Source organism: Cupressus sempervirens, chromosome 4 (assembly GCF_028749045.1).
Source record: "Cupressus sempervirens isolate cs-2001-9-10 chromosome 4, ASM2874904v1, whole genome shotgun sequence".
Lineage (NCBI taxonomy): Eukaryota > Viridiplantae > Streptophyta > Pinopsida > Cupressales > Cupressaceae > Cupressus > Cupressus sempervirens.
In genome coordinates this window covers 661,242,826-661,254,948 of record NC_143121.1, presented here as the reverse complement: position 1 = coordinate 661,254,948, position 12,123 = coordinate 661,242,826, and positions in this window count along the sequence as shown.

Genomic DNA, 12,123 nt, shown 5'->3' with positions numbered 1-12,123 from the left:
AGAGATATGTCATGAGTAGTAATGCCCATGATCTCTCATGGCTCCATAATATAAGGAAATATTTGAAAACCTTTGTGGCTTTCAAGAAGCTGTAACTTAAAAGAAAAGGACTTGGCTTCTTGAACGCCAATATGCCAAATGTGCTTTTTGGGTTCTAGCAAAAATTTGAATAAATAAGGAAAAGATTTTGGGGTTATAAATCAAGAATAATTATAAAATATATCTATCTACTTGCACATAGATGTACTTATGAGGTGGCATCATATTATTTATTTTATAAAAATAATATTATGGTGTCACTTTTATTCCTATATGTATGTGCACGCACATAAATATACATTATAATGATGTGGTACAAAAGTCAATCAAAAACCATTTGAGGTACGCATTATTTTTAATTAAAATAATTAATGATTTAAATGTTTATTTAATAGCTCGTGCAGGTCCATCGATTGTATCTTGATGTTCAAGTCACTAGGTCCTTACCAAGGCAATTAAAGGTCATACCTATCAACCTAATAATTGGACTAAGCTAGTATCCCATTTCGTTGATCTCGTTTAGCAACGCTTCTCCCCTTCATCTTCTCCTTTAATCACCCGTACACCATTTCCATGATAATAACAAGTCCCATAATAATTCCATAATAACATTTAATATAGATAAAGAATATAATTATTAACCATAATTCCAAAATCAAGCAACTGCTAATCATCACATGACAAACAATGGATAACGACCATCTTCATTAAACAATCAACATAATGAATACAATGAACATTGCCAATCCATACCATAAACTCTTAAAAGATCTTCTAAAACTTGGTTTAATCTTTCTGTTTGACCATCAGTCTCAAGATGATAAGTTGAACTAATGTCTAGCTTAGTCCCTAATGCTGAAAATAATGTTTGCCAAAATCTCAAAATTATCCTAGCATCCCTATTTGAGATCATTTTCTCTAGAACTCCATGTAATCTGAAAATCTCCTTTATGAATTTATGAGTGATTTTTGGTGCTCCATTAGTTAGATTTCCTAGTATAAAGTAAGCAACTTTTGTCAATCTATCTACTACTACTAGAATTTTGTTGTATCTATTCCATGTCATAGGTAACCCTTGTACAAAATCCATGGAAAATATTTGCCATTTCCATTATGGTACCTCATTTGGGTGCAAAAGGCCAGTTGGGTAACGATGTTTTACCTTTACTCTTTGGCATTACAGGCATCCTACCACAAATTTTATTATTTCCCTTTTCATTCCTCTCCAAAAAGATAGAGGTTTTACATGTGATAACATTTTAGTCACTCCAGGGTGTCCTGAATATGGAGTTGAATGAGATTATTCCAAAATCATTCTTTGAAGTTTAGTTTTCTTGGGTATATAAATCCTGTCATGATATCTTAACAATCCATCCTCTTCTATCCTAAATTTTGAATACCTAGGATCCCATGGGTCTCTGATGAGAGGTTGGTTGATCTCTACATAAAATTCATCATGCTCTAGATGTTGTAAAATCTTATCTTTTAATCTAAAATTTATAATAGCCATTGTGGATATGTGTCTCCTTCTACTTAAGGCATCTGCAATTTTTTTTTCCTTGCCCTTGATGTAATTAATGTCAAACTCATAGTTTTCTAGAAATTCCAACCATCTCCTTTGTCTAGCATTAAGGTTGGGTTGGGTAAAAATGTATTTTAGGCCATGGTGGTCAAATCAAAGATCAAAAGGTTTTCCAATCAAGTAATCTCTCCAAATTTGGAGAGCATGTACAACAACTGCTAATTCTGGATCATGAGGGGCATAATTATGCTCCTAATTGTTCAATTTTGTAGACTCATATGCAATCACCTACTCATCCTGCATTAGCACACCCCCTACTCGTTCCCCTGATGCATTAGTTATGACAACAAATTTCTTTTGCGGATCAAGTACTCTTAGTATGGGTGTTGTAGTTAACTTTTCTTTCAAACATTCAAAAGCTAATTGACATTTTTCAGTCCATACATACCTCCTTCCCTTTCTTTGAAGTGATGTGATTGGATAAGCTATCTTGGGAAAAATTCTAACAAACTTCCTATAGAACCCTGCCAATCCCATGAAACTTCTAACTTGTGTCACATTTTTAGGTATAGGCCATTCCTTAATTGCCTTGATTTTTGATAGATCTAAAACTATTCCCTGAGATGATATAATGTGTCGTAAATATTGAATTTCCTTTTGATAGAAAGCACACTTGGACAGTTTTCTATATAATTTATGTTCTCTTAGTCTTTGCAAAACAATTTCTAGATGTTCTTGATGTTCCTTCTCATTTTTTGAATATATTAGAATGTCATCTATAAAAACTAGTACAAATTTATTTAAACAATCCTGAAATATGCTATTCATCAAATTCATATAAGTTGTCGGTGCATTGGTTAACTTGAAAGGTAACACTATGAATTCATAATGCCCATACCTAGCTCTGAATGCAGTTTTGTGAATATATTCATCCTTAATATGAAGTTTTTGATATCCTAACCTCAAATAAATCTTTGAAAATACTATAGAGCCTTTCATTTGATCAAAGAGCTCATCAATTCTAGGAAGTGAGTATCAGTTCTTGATAGTAACCTTATTGAGCATTATGTAATCTATGCATAATCTCATAGTTCTATCCTTCTTCCTAACAAACAATACTGGAGCTCCCCATGGTGAAACACTAGGCTGGATTAGTTTCTTATTTAACATATCCTACAATTGTATTTGCAACTTCATTAATTCTATGGTGATTATTCAATAAGGTGCTTGAGAGATGGTTCTACTCCTGGTAATAAATCTATGGTAAAATCAAAGACTCGAGATGGAGGTAAACTGAGGAGTTCTTCAAGAAACACATCCTGATAATTCTTTAGACAAGGATCCTTTAATTTTTCTCTGATTTCCCCATCTTCAAAAATGTAGTCATCTTCATAAGTGGTGTTTATAGGATCTCTCATATCTTTAACTCTTACTGCAAAAATCTCGCAACCTTTTCTTCCACATTTTTTGAGTTGCATGGTGGATATCTGTTTCAATCCCTTTAATGCTTGCAGGTTTGCCTTGGTCATCCAAACAAGCTACAATTTTAGCAAGACAATCAACCTTGGCCTTATGCTTACTGAGCCAATTAATGCCAATAATAATATTGTAAGATCCAAGAGGTGTTACATAGAAATTCAATTCAGTGGAAAATTTTGGAAAATCAACCTGAGCCTCAAATAGACATTGCTCTACCTTAGCCCTTGACTAGTTGGCATACTTGAATGTCCATGGTTTTTCCATAAAACTAGATCTCTTTGGAAATCTACTCAATAGTTTAGGTGATATAAAGCATTCAAAAGCTCTACTATTAATTAAAATAGAAACATGATTCCCGTAGATCTTACCTAGAGTTTTAATCGGGCCTATCTATTGTTTTGCTTGTCTATTGTCAAGGTATGTATGGATCCTTTGTTGATAAACATGCTACTGTTGTGGAAGGGGTGGTTGATGCAGCTGATTGGTGTTGGTCTTGATAGGGCATTTATTGGCATAATGATCTCCTCCACAAGTGAAACATCCTAAAGATGGCCCCTTCTTTTCACTACCCTTATTATTTTTATTTGTACTAAAATTACTTTTAAAATCCTTTATTCTATTCCCTTTTGTTTCTAGTTTTCTAAATTTATAATCCTTAAACTATTTCTTCTAAGTTCCATTATCTATACTTTCTATATTCCATTTTGTTTTTCTTTTGTTATCCCGAATGGAGTCATCTCTCTTGATTTTATATTCCTGTTGGACAACCTTTTCTAGAGCTTCTTCCATGGTTCAAGAAGTGAGAACATCAACTACTCCTCCTATTCTATTATTCAGTCCCATGATGAATTTCCTCACTTTTAGGTTCCTATTTTTTTGCTATGGTGGTACATACTATAATAATTAGGTAAATTTCTCCTAGTAGTTGTGTATAGTCATATCTCCTTGCTTAAGATTTTGGAAATCCAGTAACTTTTGGCCATAAAAGGTTTGGGGTAATCAACAGTTCCTCAAAATGGTTACAATTTTTTCCCAGGTAATCTCAATGGTTTTAATGTTTAGCTCAATCTTAGTGTTTCCCCACCATGTAACAAATTCTCCAGTAAAGTGATACATTCCCCACACTTCTTTTGAGGTTTCTAAAAATTTTCTAATTTTAAAGTATTGTTCCATTTCAGTTAACTAGTCCTCTACATCCTCTCCGAGTTTAGAACTAGCAAATTTGGGTGGTTTGATATTCTTAATTTTTGCAAATAGATCACTCACTATTTCTTGTTTCTTTTGTTTTTCAGTTTGAGTGATTGAAGCTTGTGAGGTTTTCTTGTTGTGTTCAGAGACTTTTATCTCTATTTTGGGAGGAGGTGAGGATTGCATTTCCTCTTGGTTCTGCCCCATATGGGCTCCCATCTCATTCATTCTTTTTTCCATATCATCCAACTTCAAATGCATTTTTTTCAAAATCTAAAATAATAAATCAGTGGATGATTGTGTGTTATTTTCATGGACCATGTCATAACTTACAATTTTCTCATCATTGCTCATTTTGTTTGTTTATTGGTTTAACCTAGAAATTACAAGATTCTAATGTCAATTTTTTGTATACACACACATTAGCATGCCTTTAACAAATTAAAAGAGTTTTGTGAGTGAATATAAAACGTGAATAAATGAATTTATTTAATCAAATTTAATACTTCTATGTTGCATTTATAGTAGCCTTTACTTACAAAAATTTCTACTTCTAAGGATGTTTACATTATGGAATCTTTTTTTTTTTTTCTAGCATTCAATTCTATTTTAGATTTGTACATATCCCGCACCTTCCAAGATCTATGGAAGTGCATAAGAGAATTGTCCTGATAAGCATTCCAATTTTGAATTAGTTTGTTTCTATATGTTGCTTTACTAGTAGGAGTCCACTTGACTCTTTCCTTCTTCATTCATTCCAAAGCCTATTTTAGGGTTTCATTGTCTTGAAGCATGGAACAACATGTGTAATCAAATTTTGGCATGTTCTTAATCAAGTACAAGAAGATGGGATGTCGTGCCTTCTCACGAGGTGTTTTGAGTACTTGCATCCTGTACATTCATTCTAAGAAATTTCAAGTTTACTAGAAAGTAATGTGCCCTAGGCTCAGTGTCGAACCTAGTGCTTTGATACCATGTGTAACAAACATATTTTCATAACAAAATATAGGTGATCTAGAAAGATTTTTCCTCAACTAATTATTGAACAAAATATCTTGAATTCCTTTTCATGAGAAATTAACTGATTTTAACTAGCAACGATTAACTGAGATAACAAAACCAAACTAAAATAATTGTAATAATGTTCAACTAAAATAACTATAATAATGATCAATTGAAATAATTGTAAAAATGATCAATCAAATTAACTAGATCAACTAAAATAACTATAATAATGATCAATTGATATAATTGTAATAATGATTAACTAAAATAACTAAAGTAAATATTCACTATCTTCCCTTACATAAAAATAAAGTAAATGCATAACATGAACTAGATAGAGGAACATACAAGAAGTATCAGGTGAGTCTTTAATTGGTTGTGCAAGCCTCGACATTCGGTAAGAGGAAAACCATTGACTTAGGCTTAACCTCCCAACCTCAGACCATATTCATCCCACACAATCTATTGAGTAGAAAGGCCCTCCCTACCCTGAGATTAGGCTTGGGATACTTTTAGTCTAGCCACCTAAGCGTTCTGGTGTTTAGAATGTCTACACAGTTATGGACGGACATGTCTGAATAACTAGCACTACTAACATCAAGTGATCATAGATAGCAAACATGCCTTTAACAATCTTAACCAAGGTTTTCTGATGGGTTCAATGACCCGATCACCACCGCTTGACTTGACAACATGGGAACAATAAGTATGAACATGCATGTATTAGAAACAATAGTCCACCAAAATAATTAAGAGGGGGGGGGGGGGGGGGGATGAATCAGTTATCTGATAATTAAAACATTTATCTTCTTTAAAAAAACTTAACCATTCAACCAAAGTAAACATCAACCATAATAAAATGCACATAGACAATTATGCCAAATATGTTGACTAGGGAAACCTTGATCAGAGGGAAAACCCTATTGGAAATGATGTTCACAAGATAATGTACTAATATAAATATTCCTTGTTAGAGGATGAACCTTGTTAGGAGTCTATTACAACATTTAGCACATGGAGTCCCTATTAGGAGACTTTAAATCCCTGTTAGGAGATTCCAACCCTAGTAGGAGTTGTGGTACAATGTATGCAAGAAGAGCCCACTACCCAAGCATGCAATTTCAGCTACAAGAAAAGCTCACTGCTAAAAAAATGTAATTTACTATTATATTTTTCATTCCTTCATTTTGTCAATTGAACCAATCACTGTCAAACCTTATAGATCAAGTCATGAACCTTAGATCCAAATATCAAATCTCATATCACTCAACAAAACCTCTGCAATGAAGTTTCCTTCACTTCTGTACTACTTTGCTCAACTTCGCATTTCGCTCTTGTCGATGCTTATAATTTCTTCTCATCAATATAATTCATGTCATACTTGATAAAGGAAAATGTCCTTCCTTTATACCGAGTCCTCAAAACAATTCCATGAGTTAGTTGTTAGACCTTCTCATTTAATTATTATAGGACCACATTAAGAACATGTTACACTTAGTGATAATATTAATCTTTCACCTTGCAACTTGAATGTCTTTTTGTACACACAATATTATGACTAGCAACCTTAGCCACATCATCACCAACATGTCTTCTTCATGTCGTCAACCTAGATTCTTAGAATGTCAACTCTGCTAAGAGATATAACAAGTTTACCAGAACATGCCTGTATAAACTCTATCTCATAATAGACATCACCAAAACTTACATAACTTCTTCTAAACTTATCATTTCTTCTTCTGACATCAACTACATATGCTAGATACTCAAAAGTAATTCTCATGACCTCAGATAGTTAGAATACTCAACTTGCTATTTGTATCAACTTGATCTTTCCACTGCTCTTCTATCAAATACCACAAAAACCTGCTATGTTGACATCAATGAAAAACTTAGTAATGAATGTAAGATACCATCATAGTAACATATCTACAATACTCCCCTATAGGAATATCATCAACATTCATGCTTCCAGCAATCTTGCAACAATCTTCCCCTTTTGCATTGATGGCAACATAGATGAAAACATCTAGTTCCAAGAATACCAACAAAAAACTATTCATCTTCTTTTTAAATCCTCTTCACCAATAATTCTCCCCCATTGATATGCCTCAATGTGCTTTCTATCAAATTGTCATTCTGTATTGTGCTCATGCCGAACTTCTTAAACTATCATTCATAGTGTTATTCATGCCAAACTTCAACAACATAATGTTTTTCATTCAATATTTCTCTCGCATTGACATCAATGTCAAAAGTTCTAACAACCAACTTTACTGCATCAAAACCTACAACAACTAATTTTTACTAGCTCAAGTGTCAAAAGACACTATTCAAAATAACATTCAATAAGAGTCCTAGATAAATATGTCCATCATAGATACTCTCCCATATATGAAGCATCAGGATTCAGTATAGACAACAATGGTGCTCTATTACACTGGACTAATGCACTCTTGCATCTTCTACTCTGATGTAGGAAAGGGGCATAACCACAAGCATACCTTGCAAATACTCAAAACTATCTTTGGAAAGAGGATTAGTGAATATATCTACAATCTGCTCTTTAGTGCTCACATACTCCAATCTAATTTCCTTTTCTGCAACTTTTTCTCTCAACATGTGATACTTAATTGAAATGTGCTTATTCTTTGAATACAACACTGGATTCTTAGATATTTATCATGATTGTGTTGTCAAAATATATGACAACAGGTTCATTGATTTCTATCCTTGTATCCTTCAACATCTACTCCATCCAAACAACTTGATTGCAATTGTTTGTTGATGCAACATATTCTTCTTTCAATGTACTTTGTGATGTACAATCCTACTTCTTTCTTAGCCAAGAAACCAATCTTCCTCCAAGAAAGAAGGCTACACCACTAGTGCTTTTTCTGTCATCCATACTACCTACCCAATCAACATCAATATAATCACTTAGAGTAAAATCATTAGATCTATCATACTATAATCCAAACTTTGATGTTCCCTATAGATATCTAAATATTCTTTTTACTACTACATAATGTGCTTCTTTGGGATTAGCCTAGAATCTTGCAATAATTCCAGCTACATTTTTCTATATCTAGCCTTATGTGAGTCAGAGATTGCAATCCTCCAATCATAGATCTGTACTTTTTTTGTCCAACTATAGGTATCTCATCCTTTGTAGATAACTTGTGTCTAGTTACCATAAGTGTTCCAACAAGTTTGCATGTTTCCAAACCAAACCTTTTCAATAAATCCTTTAAGTACTTAGTCTAAAAAATAAAGATTTCTTCTTTATTTTGTACCAGTCATATGATGTGAACGACCACTATCAATTATTCAATTAGATTTCTTCTCAACTTGTGACACCAAACCTACTTTCTCTAGACTTTCTTTTGTAATAGCTACAAATCCAATTTCATCATCACTAGCACTTAATACTTGCTCAATAAAATCATTGTCTTCATTTGCATACAAACACTCTCTCTCTTTTCTAGGCTTGTAATTTCCTTTATACTTTTTCTCTCTTTCAGGATACGTAGATGCATAATGACCATATTCATCACAAGTCCAACATTTAAAGATTTTCTTACCTCCTTTTTCTCTTCTTACCAGAAGGGCTACTCCTTCAATCTTTCTGTCCTCCTCAAATGTGCTACTACTAGCAAAATCTCCTCTAGCACTTCTGCTCCTTGATAAATTAGGTCGAATATTCAAGGCACTGAAAGTTGTCTCTATTTTGGTCAATTCTCCGGACTGTCTAAGTTCATTCTCAACTGCTTCAAGTCTTCCAAGCAATGTCTCCTTTTTGAAATCTTCAGTACAAGATATTAACAACTATATCATCTAAACTGCTAACTTAAATGGTGGTGTTAGAGTCTTCAGTATCTTCCATATAACCTTATCATCTTCTTTGGTTCCTCCTTGAGATCTAATACCCACAGTAATTTCTAATATCTTACCTATATATGTTCTTACAGATTTATCTTCCATCATTTTAGCATCTTGAAATGCACAAATCAAACTTTGTAATCTCAACTTCTTAGAATGTTCATCACCTTCAAAACTAGTTTCCAAAGCTTTCCAAATCAAATGTGAAGTAGCAAGTGATTTTACCTGATTGTATTCAATTTCAAGAAGTGTAGTCAATATTGCTTATCTAACCTTCATGTTGCACATAAAAAGATCTCTTTCTGCCTCAGTACAAGTTTCTAAATCCTTTTCAGCAATGATTGTCTTTGTTGATTTTGTCAAGATCCAATATCTTAGACCCATACACAACAGATGTGTCTTCATCTTTTCTTTCCATCTATCATAGTTTGTGCCATCAAACTTTGGACTACCTTTCCTGAACATGCTTGCCATGGATCTCCCAAAGTTGTTAGACTTTATCTTCAAGGACCTAATGCTATGATACCAATTATTAGAAACAATAGTCTACCAAGATAACTAGAGGGGGGGGGGGGGGGGGGTTTGGTGCGAGGGTGGCGGGTGGTGAATCAATTATTTGATAATTAAAACTTTTATCTTCTTTAAACAAACTTAACCATTCAACCAAAGTAAACATCAACCATAATAAAACACACATAGACAATTATACCAGATACATTGACTAGGGAAACCATTGAGAGACGAAAAAACCTGGTGGGAATGATGCCCGCAAGATGATGTACTAATATAAATATTCGTCGTTAGAGGATGGACCCTGTTAGGAGTCTATTACAACATTTAGTACATGGAGTCCCGATTAGGAGACTTTGAATCCCTATTAGGAGATTCCAACCCTGTTAGGAGTTGTGGTACAATGTATGCAAGAAGAGCCCATTCCCCAAACATGCAATTTCAACTACAAGAAGAGCTCACTGCTAAAAACATGTAATTTACTGCTATGTTTTTCTTTCCTTCATTCTATCAACTAAATCGATCACTATCAAACCTTGTAGACCAGGTCATGAACCTTAGATCCAAATATCAAACCTTGGATCACTCAACAAAACCTTGGTAATGAAGTTTCCTTCACTTCTACACTACTTTGCTCAACTTCACATTGTACTCTTGCTACTGCTTATAATCTCTTCGCATCAATACAATTCATGTCATGCTTGATAAAGGAAAATGTCCTTCCTTTAGACCGAGTCCTCAAAACAATTCCCTGAGTTAGCTATTAGACCTTCTCAATTAATTATTATAGGACCACATTAAGAACATATTACACTTAGCGATAACATTAATCTTTCACCTTGCAACTTGAATATCTTTATGTACACGCAATATTATGACTAGAAACCTTAGCCACATAATTACCAATATGTCTCCTTCATTTCATCAACCTTGATTCTCAGAATGTCAACTTTTTTAAGAGATATGACAAGTTTACCAGAACATGCCTCTGTAAACTCTATCTCAGAACAAACATCACCAAAACTTACATAACTTCTTCTAGATTTATCATTTCTTCTTTTGACATTAAGTGCATATGCTAGATACTCAAAAGTATCTCTCATGAGCTCAAATAGTTAGGATACTCAACTAGTTATTTCTACCAACTTGATATTTCCATTGTTCTTCTATCAGATACCATAGAAAACTACTATGTTGACATCAATGACAAACTCATTCATGAAAGTAACATACCATCATAGTAACATATCTACAATACTCCCCCATAGCAATATCATCAACATTCATGCTTCCAACAATCTTGCAACAACATGAGCTATTAAATGATTTTCCTTTTGAAAAAATAATAATTTAGAATTGTTATGTCATATCTAATTCTTATTTCCATGTTATTGCAAATTTCTATCTCACCTCTTCACCTCTTCCTTGGTTATAAAGCCGAGTGAGTCCCAAGTATTTAAATCTTAGAGAAACCAACTCTTTTTGTTGATCCTCAACTGATATAAGAATATTATGTTTCCATCTTATCACATTTTGTGATCTGAGAAATGTAACTTTAAGACTTGCAGAATAAATACCATTTGATTTTGACATTCAATGACATAATAAAGATATGTCATCATGTCATGGATACTTGGCTTTTACTCATCATAAATAGTTCTATCCTAAAGATGGACTAACCGATGATATTTTAAACAAAGATGATTTGAAACATATTATAGAACTATATGTTACTACTATAATATTCAAAACGCAGTAATATATGAAAATAAAACATATCACAATCTTTGGGATATGGGGTAACAACATAACCTGGTAAAATTTGAAAATACAATGGAGTCTTGCTAGATTTTATCAATCAGCTCCACGCTTCATGGAAGAACTCTGGTTGTAGACTTAGTGTGGTTACTAATCTTATGCTTTAGCAAGGAAAATATATGATGAATTGATAAATCACAACAAGGAAATAAGCTGAGGGAATTCAATTGTAAAAAATGTAGAGATATGTTGTGAGTAGTAGTGCCCATGGTCTCTCACAACTCTATAATAAAAGGAAATATTCAAAAACCTTTTTGGCTTCCAAGAAGCCATATCTTAAAAGAAAAGGACTTGGCTTCTTGAACACCAATATGCCACATGTGGTTTCTGGGTTCTAGCAAAAAAATGAATAAATAAGGAAAAAAATTGGAGGTTATTGATCAAGGATAATTATAATATATATCTATCTACTTACACATAGATGTACTTATGAGGTGACATCATGTTGTTTATTTTATAAAAATACTATTATGGTGTCACTTTTATTCCTATATCTATGTGCACATACATAGATGTAGATTATAATGATTTGGTGGAAAAGTCAATCAAAAACCATTTGAGGTACACATTATTTTTTATTAAAATAATTAATGTTTTAAATGTTTATTTAATAGCTCATGCAGGTCCATTGATTGTATCCTAACGTTCAAGTCACTAGGTCCTTACCAAGGCAATTAAAG